At 44.0% G+C, this 23278-nt stretch overlaps 1 protein-coding gene across 4 annotated transcripts in view; it reads right to left on the bottom strand.

Moving 5' to 3' along the window:
* Positions 1-16254, bottom strand: part of EZH2 (enhancer of zeste 2 polycomb repressive complex 2 subunit) — a 97682-nt gene extending 81428 nt beyond the window's left edge. For 3 of the 4 annotated variants that reach the window (XM_054991204.1, XM_054991205.1, XM_054991206.1), the window contains exon 1: positions 16168-16254. The gene's annotated coding sequence lies outside the window, so the exon portion shown is untranslated. The remainder of the gene's footprint in view (positions 1-16167) is intronic. The other variant, XM_054991207.1, reaches the window with a different exon arrangement.
* Positions 16255-23278: the final 7024 nt, after the last annotated feature.

Here is a 23278-nt window from a genome sequence, read left to right as displayed (position 1 = left end):
ATCTGTTCATTATTCATAGATGAGTAAGCACTTCCACGAGCAGCAACCATTTTGATGATGGTGATAGATCGCCCCCACTTTTCACCTTCGTCTTAAACATCCTAGTAAAATGAAGTAATTTTGAAAAAAAAACCCTTTCCTTTTGATCTTTACTGCAAAAATCACATGGATGTTAATAAAGTAAACATCCATAAAATGTTTAGTCGTTTGGGGACAATCTCAAACAGATCCACAGTACTGCACTCGAACTATTTAGACACAAGGCTTGTTCACAGTGAAATGCACATTCCATCTGTGTACAGTGTACACTTGGTTTTTTAAATACACGTGTTCAGGGGTCATTTCGTAGAAAAAGAGCTGGAGGAACTCATTAGCGTAACTCATTAGCATATGCCATGCCCCTTGACATCACCGGAAGTGTGTCATTGGCATAACTGATTTGCATATGCCACACCCCCTGACATCACCTGTCCTGGCTTTTTTAGACCCAACTGGACCCAAAATGGCAAAATGGGGCTGAAAATGGCTGAAAAGAGGTCCCAAATGATCAGGACCTCAACTCATTGCTGGTGACATAATGATGTCGCTGATGGGGTCCCGCCCCCCCAGGATGGTAAATTTCCCACTGGCTCAGTTCAATTAATGTACAACAAGCAGTGGCCATGTGAATGTTCTTAGAATCACAACACTGAAAGATACCTCCAGGGTCATCTAGTCTGACCCCCTGCACACTGCAGGAAATTCACAACTACTCCCCCCCCCCCACACACACACACCTGCTCCATTCCCAGAAGACTGCAAAAAACCTCCAGGATCCCTAGCCAAACTGGCCTGGAGAAAATTGCTTCCTGATCCCAAGATAGTGATTAGCATTTCCCGGGGAATGTAAGAAAGGGCCACAAGAACTAAGCACTGATGCGACCCTTCCTGCCCTCCCTCTCATGATCTGCCCGGGTTCAGAGAATCAGCCTTGCTGTCAGATGGCCGCCTAGCCTCTGCTTAAAAACCTCCAAACAAGGAAAGCCCACCACCTCCTCTTGTTGGTTCTTCTCCCAAATCCTGAGCCCTTGACAGTCAAATACTAAAAGAAATAACACAAACACACAATGCCCTCCCAAATGTTGTTCCTGGGTGTCCCCTATCTGCATGCCCATATGCCAGGTAAAACTCGAGACGACTCTAGGGCCCAACTTCTCGTAACAACGTCCTCAGGTCCTCGCAATCAAATGTGTGTTACCAGTTCAGCGCTGGGAGCTTAATCCTAAGCACATGTGGGCCTGATTTGAATTGGACCGTGGAGTGTCAGGTGCCAGGCCAGGCCGCATTGCCAGAGTGTGGAGGGGCAGAAAGGAAGGCTAGTTCCAGCACTATAGTCAAAGTCCAGTTCTAGGTCAAAAGCCCAGAGTCCAGTCCAAGGGTTGGTTCAAAAAGCAAGGTCAGGCATGCCAGGAGTCATCCATAGTTCAGTTCCAGGGTCGGGTAAGAGCAGGGTCAGGGCTGGTCCAAGGAGCCACACAAATCAAGGCACACACCAATGCACAAATCAGAAAGATAACCACTCGTTGCTTCCATGCCTCTGTCTTCCTTGGCTGGCTTTTATAGCTAGGTATCCGAGGGCTGGGCTTGCAGCCAGCTGCATGGGAGTGATCCTGAGCTACTCCTCATTGCTATCAGCAAGCAGCTGGCATCTAGCCAAGAGGTGTGCTCTTTGCCATCTCTCATGCAAGTTTGCTCTTTGCCTTTGTCGCCAGTGCTCCAAGGGCGTGGCCAATGCTGGAGAACTAGGAAGGACCAACTGGGATTCATCTCTTGCCTCAGCTGCTGCCTATTGACTCCTGACTCCTCTCTCCCTGTACCATGGTCCCTGATCAGGGTAGCGGTGCCTTGGACTAAGTTCCCAGCACAGACAATACATGTTTGATCACCCACCCCCACTAATTCTAAGTTACTATAATCTAAACTAGCACAATTTGCTGCAGACCAAGAACAACTAGAAATATAAATAGAGCCAATAACTCAGTAGCCAATTCAATAGTGCGAGTGCGTATAAATATTTTATTAAAATAAGTAAGGCATTTACATTTCTAAATATTGCTTTTGTCTTCTGTTAACCTAAGTGAAGATTAAATTCTCAGAACCTAAAACAAATAGAATGTTAACTGAGGCTGCAATCCTAAAAACACTTTCCTAGGAGTAAGCCCACTGAATGAAATTTGACTTGCTTCTGAGTAGACCTGCTTAGGCTTGCTTCCTGAGGCTCCAAGATTGTCATTTTAAAAAGAAAGGTCGGGCCAGCCCTGAATTCCACCTCTGGAAGAGGTGGAGTAATTTAAGACAGCAAGAGACCTTAGGGTGGTGGGAAATGATAGGAGGAGAAGGCCATTTTTGCACAGATTATCTCCTCTAATTTCAGTGTTTTTAGGAACCTCTGCCCCCCCCCTCCATTTCCCTACAGCATTGTGGTGCATTTGTGCAACTCTGGGGGCTTCCCCGACTTTTCCCCAATCTTTCTCAAACCTGCTTGGCTCCAATATTTTGGGAAATATTGCAATAAAGCCTGGATGGCTGCTGTGTGGGCATAGACTATCACGGCAATCCTAAAAAAAGATACTCCAATCTAAACCCATTGAAATCAGTGGACCTAGAGTAACTCTGTTTAGGATTGCGCTGTATGTCACTGTGCACTTGCTAATGCTATTACGGTCATTTATTATGTCATGTGAAATTGCTCATGCCATGTTTCAGCCGTGTATCAGATTTCTGCTTGTTTTCACATTTCTGTAATCTGTACCCTATTGTGTTGTTTAGTGAACGTCTCAGCTGTTGAGCATATTGAATTACACTATGTAATCCGCCCTGAGTCTCAGTGAGAAAAGTGGACTATAACTAATGTAAATAACTGAAATAAAATAAATTTTAAAATTGGATTTTCCGTCCCACATGGCAGCCATTTTCCCTCACACACACACACACACCTACCATGGCAGGCATTTCCTCTCCCCGCCACTGGCAGCTTTTTTAAAAAAAAATCAGCACTAGAATATAGTTATCTTGATTTACTGTTGTAATGACCGATGAGGCTGGTTCTCTGAATTCCCAGCATTAAAAAAGCAAGTCTCTAGCTCCTCCCCTTGTGAAGACATGTCTCTGCAAGGGAAAAAGGCTACAGACGTAGAGTCTCTCTACACAAGATGCCTCGGTGCGTGTTCATCAAGTGTAGGGAGAAGCAATGTTAGCCAGGGAGTGTAGTTTAAAAAGACAGAGCCAGCAGAGATCACTTCTCAGAGGGTTTAATTTCATCTTCTCCAAAAGGCTCTGTCAATTTCAACTGTCCATTCTAAAACCGTGTGGGATTGCAATCAGAGGGCAGCAAGGAATGGAAATGGGCTGGAGCTGCCTTCCAGAGCCAGGCTTGGACCTGGAGAGGTTATAATGGGCTGAAGTTCCCTTCTGGCATTTCAGACCCTTCACACAGCTCCAGTGTATAGCAAAACCTTTGCCTTGCCATCAACTCTGTCTTTATTAAACTACCCTTCCCGGCTAACATTGCATCTCCTGACACATGTTCTTCACGTATCAGATGTCTCATGACTCTTTTTTTAAAAAAGATGCTTGAATCAGAGAACTTGCAACATGTATTGTCACAACAGTATATTAACATAATGATATTCTCGTGCTAATATAAATAAAAAAGTGCCAAGGCCCTGGTGGGCCAGGGGAGGGCAATGCCTGCTGAGGCCAGGGATTGGGACACGGAAACTAGGTTTGCCAGGTCTCCCACGGCCACTGGCAGGAGGTGGGAGCAGGTGGATACTCACCTGTCCATGTTCCCGGCTGATGACATAATTTCTGGAGGGACCAAAACATAGTGTTGATTTGGGGCAATTGCTAAAGAATTGGCTGTGGCACTGCTGTTTCCGCGTCCTGCCAGAAGTGACGTCATCAGCCGCGGCACACAGGTGGGCACGCGCTCATTTCCCGGGTTCTGCCTCCTCCCACCGATCAGCTGGCAATTGGCAGACAGAGGCAGGAATTGCGGGGAGATTGCCTGCTATTGGCAGGCACCTGGCGAAGCTAAAGGAAACTGCAGGGAAACCTGCCATGTGGAAGCCCCGTGGCTGCTGCATTTTATCTGCAGCTGCAACAGCCACAGGGCAACCACATAATCCTGGTCCTGCGTGGAAGCCCCAAGTCACAAGCAGAGATATACCAAGAAATAAGCGTAAGTAGGTACAGAAAAGTCATGGAGTGCTTTGACAGATGATGCAGGGGCTTTTACGATGTCACGCATATTTTTGTTTCCTAGGCTTAATAATTTATTACATAGGAAGAGCACAGGAAATGACCAGCTGCTCTGAAACAGGAATAGAAGACCAGGAGAAGTGAAAGTATTGCTGGAAGGCAGGAGGGGGAGAGGCAAATAAATGCTTTTAATGTCTCTTGCTTAATGTCTGTGTTGAAATAGCATAGGATAGTGAGCAATTGTAAGGACCAGACTGGAGAGGACTATCATAGATCTGACTGCTTAAACAGGGGCAAACCTCCATCGTATCAAAGGGAGGGTCTGCTTTCTTTTTTAACAGGAAAATCTGTACCGCTGGGAGATAGGATTGCCAATCTCCAGGTGGTTGCTGGAGATCTCCTGAAATTACAACCGATCTCCAGACGACAGAGATCAGTTTCCCTGGAGAAAATGGCAGCTTTGGAGGGCAGACTCTACGGCATTATGGCATCCCCAAAACCTGCCCTTCCTATGCTTCCACCCCAAACCTCCCAAGAATTTCCCAACCTGGAGCTGGCAACCCGGGGGGCAAGGAATCTCAGCAGGATGAATTGTGCAGAGTTCAATATCAGGAAACAACTAGATCTGTACACTATACCTGCATGCTCCTTTTCGGTATTAAAAACAGACACTCCACGACGGCTTTTTTTTATCTGCATGATTTTGGAAGATCCACATTTCAGTCTGTGGGCTCTGCATCCAGACCGGCTTGGTGTCGATCAAGCCATCAGAGACAATTCCTACAAACTTTACTTGGATCTCTTTCCAAGCAGGTTGTCACTGTCAACCAGTTTGAATCATTGTTCAGCAAACCATATGCTCACCGTGTGCCCGGATTCCAGAAGAGTGGTGAACGATTGAATAACTCAATTTCCTACGCTCACTTGTGGGCTTTCTGGCACTTGAGCATGCTGTGAACATATGCACATGACTGTTCATTGCCTGCTGATTCAAATAAGGCTAGAAAAAAGGGGAGGGGAAAAATTTAACTGATCTAAAATAACACCAAAGGTGGCTGAGGCAGCCATAAACCTAGGTTCAAATAGTAAAATCTCAGTCCAGATTTTAAGCACCTCAAGCTTGAGGAATGATTTGGGTCCCTCTTGTCTAAAATAGTTAGGTTTTCTTTCCTCTTTTACTGGCTATAATTGTGTAGAAGATATTGTGCTTTGAGTCAAACTACAGCAAAAAAGCTATGAAACTGAACTGCAGGACCCAAGATCTATTAATTCCTATTCTTTATAGTCCAGAATGGAGGTTCTTGAATCCAATCTTTTAAGAACTGTGGTGGTACAGTCCCACCCCCATGGTGTGTCTGAGGTTCAAAAGTGGCAGTCCAAGTCCCCACCTGGCATGTGCCACCTATGTGGTGCCCCCCCCCCAATTCCTCTCCGGCACCCACTTGGCTTTTGAGCCTTTGCCTCGTGCCCTGATCAGTGCAGGGACTATTTAATGTACGTGTGTTGTGCACCATTGGGGGATCAGCCAATTGCCAACAGACCACCCCCTTCCCATGGCCCGTTTTAGGCAGTGTGATTGAGTAGTTGGAGTCATTGTGGCATACAGAACAGCTATCAGCATTTAAGATCTTTTAAAAAAGCATTTATTAAAAGAAAAAAATGCTCACACATTTTTAAGCACAGCACCAAAGCCAGCAAGGGAACTAAAAAAAGAAATGGGTAAAAACGCAGTTCCTTTCTCCCTCTCTTGGTACATGCCTACTGTTTAGGCAGGCTCTCTGTCTTTGAAAGTTCCAGCTTACTGAGAAGTCCTCATACCTTTCCCGGTTCAGGCCTCCAGCTTCCACGTGGTCAATGACTGCCTACTGCAAGGAGCCAGGTCTCAGCTCCTCTAACTTCCAGCTCAAGCCAGCCAAACAGACCCTTCCTTCCTGTGCCAGGCTTTATTTTCTCCTTTTACCCACCCCTGAGCAGATCAAAGAGGCAGGTCAGAGAGGCTTTTCCTGGCGGTTCCAGGAAGAAACCTTTCTGGCATTTTAGTCCTTCAAGTCCCTTTCCCCTTCAAATATACCTGGAAGGCTAAGCTTCTAGCAGAAAGCTTTCTGGCCACATCTGCACTGACTAAAGCCCAAGGCTGGGTACAGCTTAGAAAGCATCTGGCATTCCCTTCTCCCTCCTACCTGTTCCCAGCTATGAGACACTTTTTTAACTGGGGAGTGACACAGCCCAATCCTACAAATAAAAACATTTATCCACAAGAACCATGGGCCATGTTCAAACCCGTATATTTCTCGGCAGGCTACCACATAACCCAGCAGTATTTTCTGTGGAGTGAAGTAGTTGTATATTTTACATGACTTTTCACCCCATTCCAACTGGGGTCTTAGAGACGGTGTGAAAAATGGCCGTTCTCATGCAGAGCGGGTTGCCAAGTCCAGGTTAGGAAATTCCTGGAGATTCTGGGAGTGGTGTCTGGAGAGGGTGGGGTTTGGGGAAGGGAGGGGCCTCAGTGGGGTATAATGCCATAGAGTTTACCCTCTGGAGCAGCCATTTCCTCCAGAGAAACTCGTGTCTGTTGCTTGGAGATCAGTTGTAATTCCGGGAGATCTCCAGCTACCACCTGGAGGCTGGCAACCCCATCAGAGATGGTATGGAGAAAGGACATAGGCAGAACTTACATTGGTAGAGGTAAATTTTGTTCATGTTGCCAGCTCCAGGCTGGGAAATTCCTGGAGATTTTGGGGGTGGAGCCTGGAGAGGGGAGGGATCTTAATGGAGTATAATGCCATAGAGTCCACCCTACAAAGCAGCCAGTTGCTCCAGGGAAACTGATCTTTGAGGGCCTGGAGATCCACTGTAATACTAGGAAATCTCCAGCCACCACCTGGAGACTCAGCAAAATACAAAGACCGGGAATCAACCAATTAACTAGTTCTCAATGGTATTTTAGTGACAAGTGCAAAGTGCAAGTGCAATTAATGTAAACAGTGTACAATAATAAATATTACAAATTATTCAATGTCCGTATAAGCAATACATAAATAGTCCACAATGGGAGATCCAGAGGTAGGAGAGCAGTGTGCCAAGGTACCAATTGAATAGTCCACAATCCACACAGGGATGAAGGATAGGTGTGCCGACGGGCTGATGCGTACATGTGTTTTCCAGTTCCCGTTTCGTGTTAAAACACTTCTTTTTGGGCACATTAATCACTGAAAAATGCAGTTCTCCTGGTCACATACCCTCCTGGATCATATTCTATCTCTACTACAAAGTTTCCAACGGACAACACCTATTCTGGTGTTACCACCTGGAGACTGGCAACCCTATGTTTCTCAGTTCAAAAAGTCAAAGCAGCAAATTGAACTTCAGCAAGAGAAAAAAAACGTGAAATACACACAAGGTCACATGGGATTCGTCAGGCAAAAAACAAAACAAAACCCTTTCTAGATAAGCTCACAGCAGCTGCAAAGACCTGATTGCCAACAACGCAGGCCCTTTGCTAGGGGTGCCTAAATACCCTGAAGCAGCCCTTCCGAAGTGGGTACTTGAAGTGGGGAAAACAGTGCAAGAGGAAAGGAGTGATCCTCCCCCCCAGCATAACTGATTCAACCCACAGGATTCCCACGGCTGCTCTTTTCCAATTAAGAAACCCTTGGGATATCTTTGCATCTTTACCAGTTTGGCCTTCACTGATGCTAATTTGCCCCAAATCTGGTGTTTACTGCCATGCCATCTGTGCTGGTGTTACCATTCGTTCTCTTATCACACCACACTCCAGCTTTGATTACAATTAATGCCGCAAGTACGACTGTTTTGGTATTAATTGTTTTGCAAGCTGGTTTTGTTTTCTTCTCCTAAATAAAATGAGAGATAGCTCATCCTTTTGTTACCAACAGCAGCATGTTGGGTGGGCCCTTGGGAAAGAGGAATAGAAGGATGGGAAATGTAATCCCTACAATAACAGAAGGTAATGCTGTTAAGAGACTGACATAAGGCAGTGTTCCCTTCCCTTTGCAAAGCGAAGGAAGAAAAATCTAGGTCAGGCTGGCCCTACTTGTGATCCTAGGATGAGCATCCAGGGACTATATGCTTCCAAGATCCTTCCTACTGCTTAACAACCTACGTACAATGTACTGGACTTGAATCTTGCTGTTCTGCAGATCAACATTGCTACTCTCCTGAAACTACCTGCCAGGTTTATTGTTTGGAAGATAAAATGGAGGAGAGGGGAGAGGGAGTTTGGGTCGCCATTGTGGGGGGGAAAGGACAGTATAAATATCTTAATAGAAAAAGGTTTATAATTGCTCTTCATTCTCTCTCATACAGAAACCAGATTCTGGGCTACTGTTAGGGTTACCGGCCTCCAGGTGGTGGCTAGAGATCTCCTGGAATTACAACTGATCTCCAGGTGAGAGATACCAGTTCCCTTGGAGAAAATGTCTGCTTTGGAGGGTGGGCTCTGTGGCATTGTACCCTGATGAGGCCCCTCCCCTCCCCAACCCCCCCCCAAATCTCCAGGAATTTCCCAACCTGGACTTGCCAGCCCTATGCCATGGTGAACCCCACAATGAGGGCAGGGAAGTACTGTTTTAGCCGTTCTGCCAGTTCGCCTGGAAAGCTTTTCAATCTTATCCAATTGAAAGCAGCATTTTGTAGCACCATCGGGAGTTTAAACTTGATAGAGGACGTGCCTTTCAAAATGCTGGTGCCCTTGCTTCACAGGGAATCAAGTAAGATGGATATGACGAATGTACAACCTCCACCTATAAAATTGTTAAAGGTAGAGGAGTCCTCCTGTCAAAAGGTTGGCTGTCCTTGGCCAACAAGGCCAGTGGAGCAGCCTGCCTGATAAGGTCGTTCTTCAGAATAGAATGGTTCGGGAAGGCAGTTTCATAAAGCAAACAACGGAGCAGTTTGTGTCTGTGGATTTTAAGGCAAGTGTTCATCACAGAGGTGGACTGGGAGGTCAAAACAGACAGGGAAAATACAGCTTCTGTCCATCCACTTAGAGCTAAGCAAGGGGCACCAGCTTGCTGTGTCTCTTGTCTGCCTCTCGCAACTCCTCCAGGGCTGTATTATTCATAAGACTGACTAGGCTGAAGCCTAGAGGCCATGCAGGGACTAGGGGTCCATCAAGGTTTTTTTTTTTGCTGAGGCACCCCCAATAAAATTACAATTCATTCTTTTATATAACCTCTATTAATAAGATAATTAACTGCTTCTTTATTGAAGTGAAACAAATTGTCTCTTATATTGAAACAATTATCGATAAATTATATATATTTTAATTATTCACTTCAAAATATACAGTATTGAACAATTGTACCTCCCAAATGTGCTTTCCTGAAGAGTTCTACTTGTGCAATAAAAATATTTTAAAAATTGTGTATTCTTCAGGAGACCCTCAAAATGGATATAGGGCTATGTACTGCAGTCTAGTACCTACCATATCAGGGTCAGGCTGTCAGCTGCAGTGGAGATTGAAGTGCCAGAAGGGGCCCAAAATACCTGAAAGCCTAGGGGCCCAGCCATGGGTTAATATGGCCCTGAGCCCCTCCCTTACTTCACTGAATATCTTATTCTTTGTCTAGTACGCTGTTCTCTAATTTTGTAACGTCGGTTGATTTCATTGCTTATTTATGTAATAAACAGTTTCACTGAATTGTTCTCCATTCTTGTAATCCTGTTTTACTGTCTGCATGGTAGTGTATTTTTAGTGAATTGTTCTTTAATTTTGCTGGCTGTATGTATGAGACTGTTCTTACTGCGTTGTTTTTAGTTGTTTGGTTTGGTTCTCCACAAGGAAGATGAACAATAATTTATAGTCTATAAATGAAGTAAAGAAGCAAATGAATAGTCATCAGGGCTTTTTTTCTGGGAAAAGAGGTTGTGGAACTCAGCGGTGAATTCAAGACCGCACAATGACGTCAATTTGGGTCAGCTGGAACGGGGGGGGGGCAGTTTTTTAAAGTTTAAATTGCCCTTGGCAAGAATGGTCACATGGCCCGTGGACCCATCCCCTGATCTCCAGACAGAGGGGAGTTTAGATTGCCCTCCGCGCTGCCGAGCGGCGAGGAGGGAAATCTAAACTCCGCTCTGTCTGGAGATCAGGAGGCGGGGCCACCGGCCATGTGACCATTTTTAAGAGGTGCCGGAACTCCGTTCCACCACGTTCCCACTGAAAAAAAGCCCCGATAGTCATGTCCACAAAGGATCTTGACCTATTCTGCGTAAGAACAGCTGGACAGTGAGCAATAAAAAGAGCATTTGTAACTCGTAAAAAGAATCTTAAATGATACTTCAAATGATGTGAAAGACACGTACTTTTAAAATCTCTGTTTTTAAACACCACACTGTGGCAAAACCAATTTATCCAGACAGCACAGCAGAGACTTCCACATATCGCGCTAAATAATAAACCAGAATAGATACTAGATGTGGATGGAATTTTCTTTGTGCATTACTGCCATCTGCTGTACTCTGAGAATACAGACTTTTTGATATGATTAACAATAACAATGAAGAGGAGGAAAGCACAACATGTATCATTTGAAGATGGGAAAAAATACCCTTAAATATACATTTTCACATTGCCACATATTCTCTTTACTACACAGTTGGTTTACCTAAAGAGGGCTGAAAGACGTGATGCTGGCGGAAAACACACACTGAATTTGAAAGGGCATGTTATAGAGCCCACTGGAAAACCATAAGCAATAATAGCAGCAAAAAGACATTATTTCTCTGCAACCATTGCATCAGCTAGTTCATTACTATGGGCATATCTGGAAGTTTGAGAACAGGTAGTGGACACCACTACAAAATGGCTACCATGGGGGTGGGGTGCAGTTTACCAGAAATGGGCCCCACGGGGTGCTGGGAATTAAAGCCAAGTTGTACTTTTACTGAACGGGACAAAAGTGATATCTCTTGGGCTCTTCTTAAGCACTTCTTGCTCTGTGAGGTACATGAAAGCCAGGACCGGCTCTTTGCTTTGGGAAAGAAATACATTAGGGAAGAGGGAAGTGGGCCCTATGGTGCCATGTCAGGGATCACTGACATAAGGGCACAGTTTTTTTTGTATGACAGGATGTCAATTTACACCAATTTCTCCCTAGTTGCAGCCTAAGTCTCCCCCTGAAATTTGTTCTTGAGGTCAGCAGACCTTCAGAAACAGCATAAGGAGAATAGCGGGTATCTGCAGTGAGGGGGGAAAATCAGTGGAAATTACTCTCAAGAAAACTTAAGTGCCCTTAAATCTTTCAAATGTGTAGTTAGTTACAGGCCACTAATTACATGTATAGTGTAATGTGTGAACTTACCCTATTAATATTCCTGTCAAACCAATCACCAACACCCTTAAAGACCTGATACTTACTGGCAGGGGTTTTTTTCTGGGAAAAGTGGCGGCAGAACTCTCAAGAGGGAAATGAGGAAGAAACACACGGGATTCTTTGAAATAATATTATTTTCACACACTATTGCCGAGTATTTTCAAGAGGTGCCGGACCTCCGTTCCACCGCGTTCCCCCTGAAAAAAAGCCCTGCTTACTGGAATGGTTTATATATTGTATTTTCTGTATATCATCTTTCCCAAGTTGCTCTCCCACCACAGAAATAAGATTAATAATAACCCAATAAAATAATTCCGAGTAGCTGTGTGATAGAAGGTTCTGCAATCAATGGTATAGAATGTTTGGCCCTCTTAAAATTTAAGCAAGTTTCCACCGCAACCGGTGGTCAGATAGAAAGGCTGAGGAAACCAATGGGTTTTTAAAAATAATGAAATCGCTTTTTTTAAAAAAAGAAGCTTGTATCTTACTAATGGAGGAAGCAACTATAGCACACCTCTGTGCTATTAAATGTACTTGTTTCCTTTCCCAGAAAGAAAAAAAGAGATGGTCAAAATGGTGTCTAGGGCCACAGAAAACGCTTCCCGGTTTTTCAGTCACAATCTCATCTTGTCATGCAGCACTGACCCACCTCAAATGGCTTCCCATACAAGTGCTATTGGGAAAAAATGCTGTTGGAGGGAAGCCCCAAAGTTTGTAAGCATTGTAAGCAACTTACCACAGAGGAGAGCTGTGTGAAGGATCTCCAGAACATTTCCAGCAGCCGTTTGGGCATCCTTTAATAATACCGGAAGCAATCTTTGGTCACAGTTTAGAGGAAGATGGCTTTTCTCTGGGGTGGATTGAGATTCATGTCCTTTACTTCCAATCTTGCTCACTTCAGTCTATTCAGTATCTATCAACACCCCTCTTCATTTTCTCCATGTGCAGACCCCCCTCTGGCTACTAGATACATGCTAGTCTTGAAAGCTCACCCTGAGGCACTGACCGACACACCAGACAATTCATCTGACTCAGAATGTGGTGACTTCATAGCTGACTTCATAACAGTGGCTTTTATGATGCTAAGCTAAGACTCTGGGTTGGATGCAGCCAGCTTTTCTGCAGGTGAAAAAGGAAGGAGGGAGTCCTCTTTGGCCACCAAAAAGGATATACTAAAAATCATGGGGCTGCTTGTACAGAAGCTACATGGGACAGTAGGTAAGGGAACTGTGTGAAAGTGAGGGGGGAAAGTTGGATAGAGGCAGGGCTTTTTTTCAGTTGGAAAGCAGTGGAATGGAGTTCTGGCACCTCTTGAAAATGGTCACATGGCCAATGGCCCCACCCCCTGATCTCCAGACAGAGGGGAGTTGAGATTGCCCTCCGTGCCACAGAGGGCAATTTAAACTCCCCTTTGTCTGGAGATCAGTGGGCGGGGCCACTGGCCATGTTTGCAAAGGGCGATTTAAACTTTAAAAAACTCCCCCTTGTTCCAGCTGACCCAAAGTGCGGTCCTGATTTCCACCACCTCTTTTCCCAGAAAAAAAGCCCTGGGCAGGACAGTTTAAAATGACATTGCTAGAGCTAGGATAAGCTATTCTTAAGAGCAACAATAGCCATTTCAATAGGAATGCCAGATGAAATATTTAGGCATCCTTATTACAAAACATTAAATCTGAGCCCCCAGTTAATCTGAGAGTCTGCTTCAGATACCTTTTCGTATCTGTACTTTTTCGTGTACAGAGAAGTTTTCATCTTAAAACAAACTTAAAACCCAAAGTGACATCATTGTGCAATCCTGAGTTCTACCACCTCTTTCCCCAGAAAAAAGCCCTGGATAGAGGCCACCTGCATTCAAACACATACCTCAGAAAAATTGGTAGAAGGTCTACAGTATTGTTTTCAGACCTCTTGAGATTCACAAGCACACTGCCCTCTGCTCTGGGTTTGACTGGCAGGCAGGCAGTGTTCAGGTGCTTTTAAAAAGGGGTGTGCTAAGACAACATACAGCAAAAAAGGCTTTTCACATCACCACAGTGATTCATTGAGTAGAGCACCTGATGAATTTCAACCTGGCATACTATTGTTAAGGGCCTTTGGAAAAGAAAAGATGGCTTCAATTTTTAAAAGTATAAAAATCCAAAATGAAACACGGGGGGAGAGCCTTCATTCTCTGAAAGCAGGTATTGGAGTCAGTAGTCCATGTGCTGTAACAGTATAAATACTCTAGAGTTGTTACAGTGCAATCCTAAACAGGTATCTGAAGAAGGCAGCTCTGCCTCTCGAAAGCTGAAAATCTTGGTGGTCTCTAAGGTGCCACTGGCCTCACATCCTCCCATTCTACTGCAGATCTCCATGGCTAGTAGGGCTGCCAGCTTCAAGTTGGGAAATTCCTGGAGATCTGGGGGGTGAAACCAGGAGAAACCTGGAGAAAGTGGGGTTTGGAGAGGGAAAGGACCTTGGCATGGAATAAGTCCATAGAGTCCACCCCCAAAAGCAGCCATTTTCTCCAAGTGAACTGATTTCTGTGGCCTGGAGTCCAGTTGTAATTCCAGGACATCTCCAGCCACTACCTGGAGGCTGGCAATCCTAATGGCTACCCACCTAAAACGATCCTAATGAGAGTCATACACCTTTGAAGTCTACTGAGGTCAGTGGCTTAGAAGTGTAACTTTGCTTAAGACGGCCCTCTTAGAAGTTAAAACAACTGTTCCATTTTTGCCTACCAGGATAGGCCATTTGGCAGAAGATCCAGCTATCTTTGGTCTTGCTGAGGATAATGTACATATTACTGAAGAGCAGCTTTTTTTAAAAAAAAAAAAAAAACCTCTTATTGAAACTAAATCCAGAATGAGAAAGCAGCATAAACTAAGTAAATGAAATTAAAAATGGTGAAGAAATGTTAGGCAAACACACACAACTGTCATGTGTGACCTGTCCTGATGACTGTACTGTATTACTGAAAGAGATCTGAAGAAGGGAGTTTTGACTCTGGAAAGCTCACGCCCTGAAAATCTTGTTGGTCTCTAAGGTGCCAATTCTACTGTTCAGCTACCTACCTGAAAGAGATCTGTTAACTGTAAAAATAAATAAATAAAGCGTTCTCTCTTTTTGTTTATGCTTATACTCAGGGCTTTTTTTCAGCTGGAACGCAGTGGAACGGAGTTCCAGAACCTCTTGAAAATGGTCACATGGCTGGTGGCCCCGCCCCCTGATCTCCAGACAGAGGGGAGTTTAGTCTGGAAATCAGGGGGGCAGGGCCAACAGCCATGCAACCATTTTCACCGAGGGCAATTTAAACTTAAAAAAACTCCCCCCTTGTTCCAGCTGACCCAAAGTGACGTCATTGTGCGGTCCTGGGAGCATGTGCGTACTTTGCACAAGTTCAAAGAGTTTATTGTCTATAGCCATAGGCCGTCACAATTCACCAAATGTTGACTAATAAACAATTAAACCCATTATAACAGTTTGTCTAGGTTACTAAAAATTAATTAAAACAATACAGTATGCCAAACTATCCCAGGAATCACAAAATAGCCTCATTCAGTACCACCTTAGATCTTATCTTTTTGGCTGCGATGCAAACTGAGAGACTCTATAGGACACATGATTATCAGTGTCAGATAACAAAAACACAATCTTCTCAATTTCAGAGTATGTCTTTGTCACTGATAGGATTCTGGCCAAAAATTTAGCTCTGGGTACACTATATAAAGGACAATAAAGTAGGTAGTGGGAAAGGTTCTCCATTGTAGATAATCCTCAAATGTAGGTGCGATGTTCCATAGGGGTGTGAGAATAACGCCCTGCCAAGAGAGATGTCTGCATCATCTGAAAGCGCAGAGCAGTGAAAGAGACTCTGAGGTTATAATGAGAAATACTAGCTAGGTAGGGAGATCTTAAGTGATCAAATTTGATTAGTTTATACCAAGGAGCTGCCTTAGATTTTGATACTGATAGCCGATCCATCACTGCATCTGACTTGTAGATCCACTCCTTAAGTGGGAGGTTGTTAGCTGAGACCCCTAACAGGTCATCCAGGATGGCATACCTTTGGCAAATGGTGGCCAGATAGCCAGGGCGTGTGGGATCTTTGAACAGTAAGTATGTGGTCCCGGGGCACCACCTCCCACAAGAGTTGCCCCCTGTGCTGGCAACCCACCGAGTTCCACCACCTCTTTTCCCAGCAAAAAAGCCCTGCTTATACTTTTCCAGATGCATTCGCAGGTTAGAATAGAAGGCAGCTGCCATGCACGAGTTCGCCGCTTGCACAAAAAGCAGCTGTTGACGCTGGAGGGCAGAATGAGAAGGCCCTCATGGAGCAAAGTTTTTAAAAGGGGGGAGAGCTCCTGTCCCTTAAATGCTGAGCTCCCATCACCGCCGCTCTTTTCTCCCTGGCATTGCTCTGCGTCCAGAGCAATAAGGACTTTGTAAACATTTTAAAGGGCTTCCCTAGGTTCTGATGCACGCAGAACAGGGCTGATGGCTTTCGCAACGGAGCCTGTTCGCAGAGCCCAGCAAGCGAAGGCTTGCATCCCCTCCTCTGTTTCCCCGCTCGGCTTCTCTCCCACCCCAACATCCGCTCCGTTACCTGCGCACGGTTGCATCCCTTCAGCCCACCGTCTCTGCAAAGGGCCGATTCCTGCTTCGCTGCCCCCAAGCCCTTCGCGGCGGAAGGGGTTAATAACGCGTCTCCGGCTGCCTAAACGGAACGACGTTTTCGATTGGCGGAGACCCCTCTTTCATTTGCATAGGCTCTACCCATAATGCAGCACTGCCTTCTTCTTTGCCCTAGGTGGGAGTGAAAAGTAAATCAGGGCCTGTATTTTTTATAAAGTGTAGGTAGTTAGATTTTAATATTTAAAATAGCTTATTCCGATTATAGTAAAACTCTCACATGAATGGAAAAATAATCACCATGGCTTGTAAAAATGAAAAAGTTTGAGGTATATATTTCATCTGAGTGAGCATGTTATTTTGGCTGGTCCGATTGCAGTGGTATTTATAATTAATTGATCACAGTCAGTTACAGGTTTCTTTGTTCTTTCTCCACTCCCACTGCTTCACTTGACTAGTCTTTTGCTTTGGACATTAAAGGGGTGATTCACCAGTAATATGCATGGACAGATGCCATCATTGGTTTATACTACATTGCAATAGCTGTTTCACACCAAACATTCAGGCAGTAAGCGTCTCAATAAAATAAAACATGCCATCAGGAATCAACAATTCACTGGAAAATCACCAGTGTCACTATAAGTAGGATCTGTAATACATGGATTCCTTTAGCAATTTTTAATACACTAAAAAAAGTACACCCATGAAAGATCTCAAGGGCCCAAGCAAACATTTTTAAAAGTTCCATTGAGGTTGTAATTTGGTTTTGATGCAGCACTTAAAGGTCTTCCTTTATGGGCACCTGATGAATAATATATTCCATACTATAATATTGTTAGGGTTGCCAGCTCCAAGTTGGTAAATTCCTGGAGATCTTGGGAGTGAAACCTGGAGGAAGTGGGGTTTGGGGAGGGAAAGGACCTTGGCATGGCATAATTCCATAGAGTCCCCCAAAGTAGCTATTTTCTCCAGGTGAGCTGGTCTCTGTAGCCTGGAGACCAGTTGTAATTCTGGGACATCTCCAGCCACTACCTGGAGGCTGGCAACCCTACTTCCCCCTGTATCCCCCTCCCTGCATTATTTCATTTCCCCCCTCCTCCTGGCAGTCCCCATATCTCCCCTTTCCCTATTTCCTTCCTGTCCAACCACCTACCTTTAATCCACGCGCCCCCCAAGTTCAGCTATATTTATTAGTTATTTCATTTATACCCCACCTTTCTCCACAACTGGGCATATTCCTCTCCTCCATTTTATCCTTACAACACCCTAGGATTGCCAGCTCCATAGTGGGGGGGGGGGAGGTCCCCTGCCCCACTACCTCCTGTAAGGTTGCTAACTTCCAGGTGATGGCTGGAGAACTCTCAGAATCATAACTGATCCCCAGGCCACAGAAATCAGTTCCCTTGGGGAAAATTGCTGCTCTGGACATTATACTCCATGACATTATACTCCTCTGAGGGCACTCCCGTCCCCAAACCCTGCCTTCTCCAGGCTCCACCACCAAAATCTTCAGTAAAGTTGCAACCTGGAGCTAGCAACTCCACCCCCCCTTCACCTGGCTGGGGGCAGGGGAGGCACAGGAATGGGGCTGGAACCACTTGCTCAGGAATGCTCCTGCACTGTGCTTGGAAAACTAATTTGGGGCTTATTTTTACTCAGTCAGCCCCCAGAGCAACCCCTCGCTTCTGTGACATGCCAGGAATTACATCATCCCAGACACAATGAGGTACCTTTCAGAGCACACATGCACTGTGTGTGCAAGGTGAGTCCCCAGTGGCATGCCCCTCCCCCCACAACCCCAGTCCCCCACTATTGATGCCAGGAGACCTGGCAACACTACAACACCCCTATGAGGTAAATTAGGCTGAGAACGTATAACTTGCCCAAGATCACTTAGTGAGCTTCCATGACAGAAGGGGAAATCAAACTTGTCCCAGATCCTAGTTTGAAATGTTAACTACTATACACAAGATTTTGTGGGCATGGCTACTGCTGAACAGTAGCAAACAACTAACCCTGGTAGAGTTACAAAGTCACACAGTGGTCGCTGCCAGGCCAGACGCAGATGAGTTTGCCCTTGAAGATCAAAACAGCCACAGAAAGGGTCCTGACCCCTGCCTCTGCCTTTTACTGGTAGAATCCAATGCACAAAAGCTGCCAATACTGTTGCAGTTGCCTAGCAACAGCCACTGAGGGCATTCATGTCCTAAAGCTACAGGTACTTCTATTAGGGGGATTCTATTAGGGTACTTCTATTAGGGTATTTTATATATTTTTTTTAATTTCAGGATATTTTGGTAAACATAGGCCATTTGTCAGGTTTGTTGTAGGGAAGGGGTTCAGATGCTTCGCTAATGAGTTATGGACCATAGACTTCATCACTATATTGCCTTACATATTGTCTGCTGCTTTAAATATGTATTCCTATGTACCACCAGTGCTCCGTTATCTAATGTTAGTCCTAGAACTGATTATGTTCTGCTTCTGTATTTTTTCTACTCTGTATTGGATTCTTGCTAATACTATGTCTTTTAAACTTGCATCTATTTACCCTATGGTATTGTTTGTGAAATGTCCTTGATACTGATGGTACTAATCTCATACTGTATAATCTGCCTTGAGTCTCAGTGAGAAAGGCCGACTATAAATGACATCAATCAATCAAATCTGTCTGTCCATGGCTCCAGTTTCCAGATTTAAGTATCCACAGATGGGGCCATGTTGAGAATTATATATACAGATGATGATCTCTGTGCAAGGCGCTCATGCAAGATGTAGATGGAGTAGGAACAAAGTTGAGAACTTTTAGGCTGTCGTCCTTAAACACACTTGCTTGCGTAGCATCATCCATTGAGCGAGACCTATTTCTTAATGTATTTTTATTTGCTTCATGTATACCCCTCCTTTCTCCTCAATGGAGTTGCTACAGTAAAAGCTGATTTATGAACTCTGCATATTTATACCATACACCAGTAATATCAGTATGCAGCACTAAAAGCAAGCTGAGCAAGTGGCATTCACAAATCCTCTTCAGCTGTTGTTTGCTGCCTACTTAGAGGGCAGGGGGAGCTAAGCTAGCCAGCTTCTAGTTTTGCATATTGACTTCCCAGCATGCATTAGGGCACACTGAGGATTTCTGTCAAAGCTTTATATTCAGTGCAGGAAAAAAAATTCTAATGTGTTTTTATCCCTAATGTAAATAAAACAAGTCAATTGTCTCACTTTTAGAATAAAGGGCCACAAAAAATTCACTGTATATTTAAAAAAAATTAAATACTGGACATATAAATAGAAAGAGGAGGGGTTGAGTTTTCTGGCTGGTCCGAAGGTAGTGGGTCATTTCAATTGATTGTTCACAGTCAGTTACAGATTGATCTCCTTGTTCTCTCTTTCCCCCCTTCCCACTACTGCACTTGACTAGTCTTTTGCCTTTTAACTCTACTTCCAGGAATGTGCCATCACTGAAAACAAGCCCTAAACATCTTGATGTTATAAACTGCATGGTTTTCTTTTTTAATTCCTAAATGTATCCAAAATATGCATGAGCCTTAACACTCATTGTTGTTGTCTCTGGTTTGACTTGTTAAAAAAAGGGCCTGTTATAAAGAATCTGTAATTGTTTATCATTAAGATGCAGCAGCAGTCCCATCACTGGGATCAACATATCATCCACTACATATAATTTTTTTTCCAAAATTCCTTTACTCTGCAGTATTACAGCTTCTCCAGAAACCCCCTTAATTTAGAATATTGCAGTGCTATGAACAGCCCACAAACCTCTCAATTTCCCATCACTTTTTTTAAAAAAACTATAATTTTTCCCAACAATAACTCTCATCACTTTAAAAACTTTGTTTTGGCTGCTTAGAGGGGCATGAACATGAACATGAAAGGCTGAAAATTATAAGAGAAAGCATCTGCTTTTTAAAGTAATTGATAGGAAAATCATCAACTTAAGGGGAAAAGGGGAGGAAGAAAAATAAAATACCATACTGCCCCCTTACTTAATGACATAAAAAAAATTAGGGCACTGTAAATCACCCATAGTATTTGCATTAATCTCTGCCTGCTAAAGAACAAGGTACTTTTTTATTTCCCTCTGATGACAGATTCTGTATCACTTGAAAGTTTATTTTTACTTAATTAGAAGTAAGAGTTTTTACTAATGAAATTCTTCCTTTATGTTGATTTTTCTGGGACCAAACTGGCAAACTGCTCTCCAAGCTCTTCCTTTGTCTGTCTAGCACAATGGCTGGATATACATCAAACCAGGCTATTAGGTCCTTTACCATGTCTTTTTAGCTTCCTATTTTGAAACAAAAGGGATAGCCCAAAAGCAGGTTGTGAAATGGCAAGGGGATATCGATTCATTAAAGCAAACAAACAAAAATACTGTCTATAAAATAATGTTGTTGCTAGCTGCAAAATTTGATAGCCGCCAGATTAAAGAATCCAACCTGCACTCAGTGATACAACAAAATACAGGTAACAATAATCCTTGATAAGATTTCATTGCCTTTGAAAATATACTCATCCTACACTACAAGGTTCCACAAAGGCAGCTTATTTTCTTAGACTTTGTAGGGGGAAAAAATCAAGCTATCGATACAGTTCTGTCTTTATATATTAAAGGCATAATTGTTCCCTTATTTAAGCCCATATATTACCTTTAAAAATAATCTCCACAGTTGTTAGTATACCATAGTATGTTTTATGGGTTTAGTTGATGAATTGTTAATTTTGTTGTTAATTAATGCCATATCGCTTACCGGTTCTGTTTTTGCCCGTATCTCTGTTCCAGGCAAGAGTATTAAAAGGTGGGAGCATGGATATAGGGCTATGTACTGTGGTCTAGTATCTACCATACCAGGGTCAGGCTGTCAGCTGTAGTGGGGTGAAAGATTGACGTGCCGGAGGGGCCCTGAAATACCTGAAAGCCTAGGGGCCTGGTCATGGGTTAATACGGTCCTGTACGATCCAGATCTGGATCTGAGTTTCTGAGATCCTAGCCCAAAACTCTAACCATTACACCACGCTGGCTCTCAGTAGTCCTTGTGACCCTTGTTTGTTGCATGTGAATGTGTGTTTATGGCTGTTCCGCAGGCTGATTTCACCCTATACTGTGAATGGGATCATTTATACATATTGCGGTAATTGAATTTGCATATTTCGCTCTGGCATCAAACCTCCCGCCACAAGACTGATTCTCCTAGGAGAGGTCACACCAGTAAACAACAGATGCACACATTCTCTTTGTGTCTTCTGGTATCATAGCTGAAGAGGAAGTACTAAAAAAGCAACCCACAGTGACACGCGGCAGGTAAGCGCAAGAGAGCTTGACTGTTGCTTCCTGAACCACATCTGTCATGCTGTCCCACATAGCAAAATATGGTTTCCCCACCTGAATGATACTACACACTTTTTTGTGAGCATCTAAATTGTTGTTCAAGCACAAGGAGCATGGTGGAATTATGGCTCTGATCAGGAAAGGAGGTAATAAACGACAGGGGACTGAACGTCTTTAAGACCAAAATGTAGAAGTTTCTTGCTGCAAAACATTTTCCACCCGCAGCTATATGAGGGCCACTCATTTACTTCTAGATTATTCTTAATCTCCACATTGAATAAAACGACTCTTTACTGCTGATGGGGCACCTGAATCTTCTCCAAGTACAGCAGAAGTCCAGTGGCACCCTAAAGACTAAAATTTTATTTCAGTATGAGCTTTCATGAGTCACACACCCAGAGGGGGCTCTGTTTTGATCCTTAAAAAAAAATCATCTTTCTTTCCCAAAATCCACAGCATGTCGCATCTAAACTCTGAATAGAACAGACAAATGCACAGAGGATAGGTCTATGATAGTGCAAGCACATGTGGAGTTACTCCAGCCTATTGAAATCAAGAGTTGGTGAGCAAGAAGAAATGGTAAGACGATGCACTCCAAGGGCCCCAGGAGTTCTGTGACAATCTTCCCACAACGGGCCACTGGGGTTATTCGTGTGGGTAAAGTTGCCTCCACTGCAGTCAAAAACCCCTCCCTCAAAACTTCTCAAAAAAAGGGGAGTGGGCCTCCTGGATCTGCCATACATTTTTTCTTTAGAAGAAGGGCCAGATTAATTTTTTCTTTAAAAATGTTAACAAACTACACTAATAAACAAAACAGAGCTACCGGTATTAATAAAATCCTGCAATAGTCAAAGTCCATTCTCTTTGCCACGTAGTTCTATATCGGAAACAGTAGCAGACAGAAACATGGATCTATTGTAGGACAATCCCTGCAAACTGGCCTGTTTTTAAATGGAAGCCATTTCATAGAGGGTTGGAGCCATAAAGGACATTAATGGGGTCTTCCAATTCATGCAAACTCTGAGAGGGTAATGGCACAGCACATAGGTAAGTGCTGGCCCAAAAGGTGGATATTTGAGATAATCCTTTTAGCTGTCCACGCATTCCAGAAGCTGGCTTTAAAGACCGGTAGATTTTGACCTACATCCTGCTTCTGTAAACTAGTGACTGACTGAGGGCCAAACTACAAGTGACGAATGACACAGGTTGGACACTTGTCAGCTTCCCTCAAGTTTTGATGGGAAATGTAGGCAGCTTGGCGGAATGTTGGACAAGTGACAGATGCTACCTCTTCCGTTACTTCCAAATTGGCTACATTATCGCTTCAAAATGAGCCACCTGCAAGGCAGGATCAGATTTACACACTAGGTAGCTCTGATTCCAGAAGAGGGAGATATTTCCTATCAGGTGAAGTAGCTGCAGGCAGACTAATGTAACAGAAGGGCTCCTCTCTTTCCTCCTCAGCCATTTTGTCAGTCAAAATTGGCTCACCCAAACGGCTTCTCTCTGTAAATAGCAATTTGCATGGAAAAATGGCCTGGAAAGGAAGGGCTAATAAATAGCCTGTTTCTTCTCTGGTCTCAGGATTCTGCTCAATCTGAGAGGCCGTCTGCAGTTGCTTTAGCTGTTAAGAGGTGGATGAAGAATCACAGAAGTACACTTATAAGCAGAGGGTAGCTGTGAAACCCTCCTGAAGACCGGTGGGGAAAAAAATCACACAGGAACTACCAGCTTCCTT

This window comes from Eublepharis macularius, chromosome 11 (genome assembly GCF_028583425.1).
Source record: "Eublepharis macularius isolate TG4126 chromosome 11, MPM_Emac_v1.0, whole genome shotgun sequence".
NCBI lineage: Eukaryota > Metazoa > Chordata > Lepidosauria > Squamata > Eublepharidae > Eublepharis > Eublepharis macularius.
The sequence above is the reverse complement of the archived record's forward strand: the minus strand, read 5'-3'. Positions and strand labels throughout refer to the sequence as shown.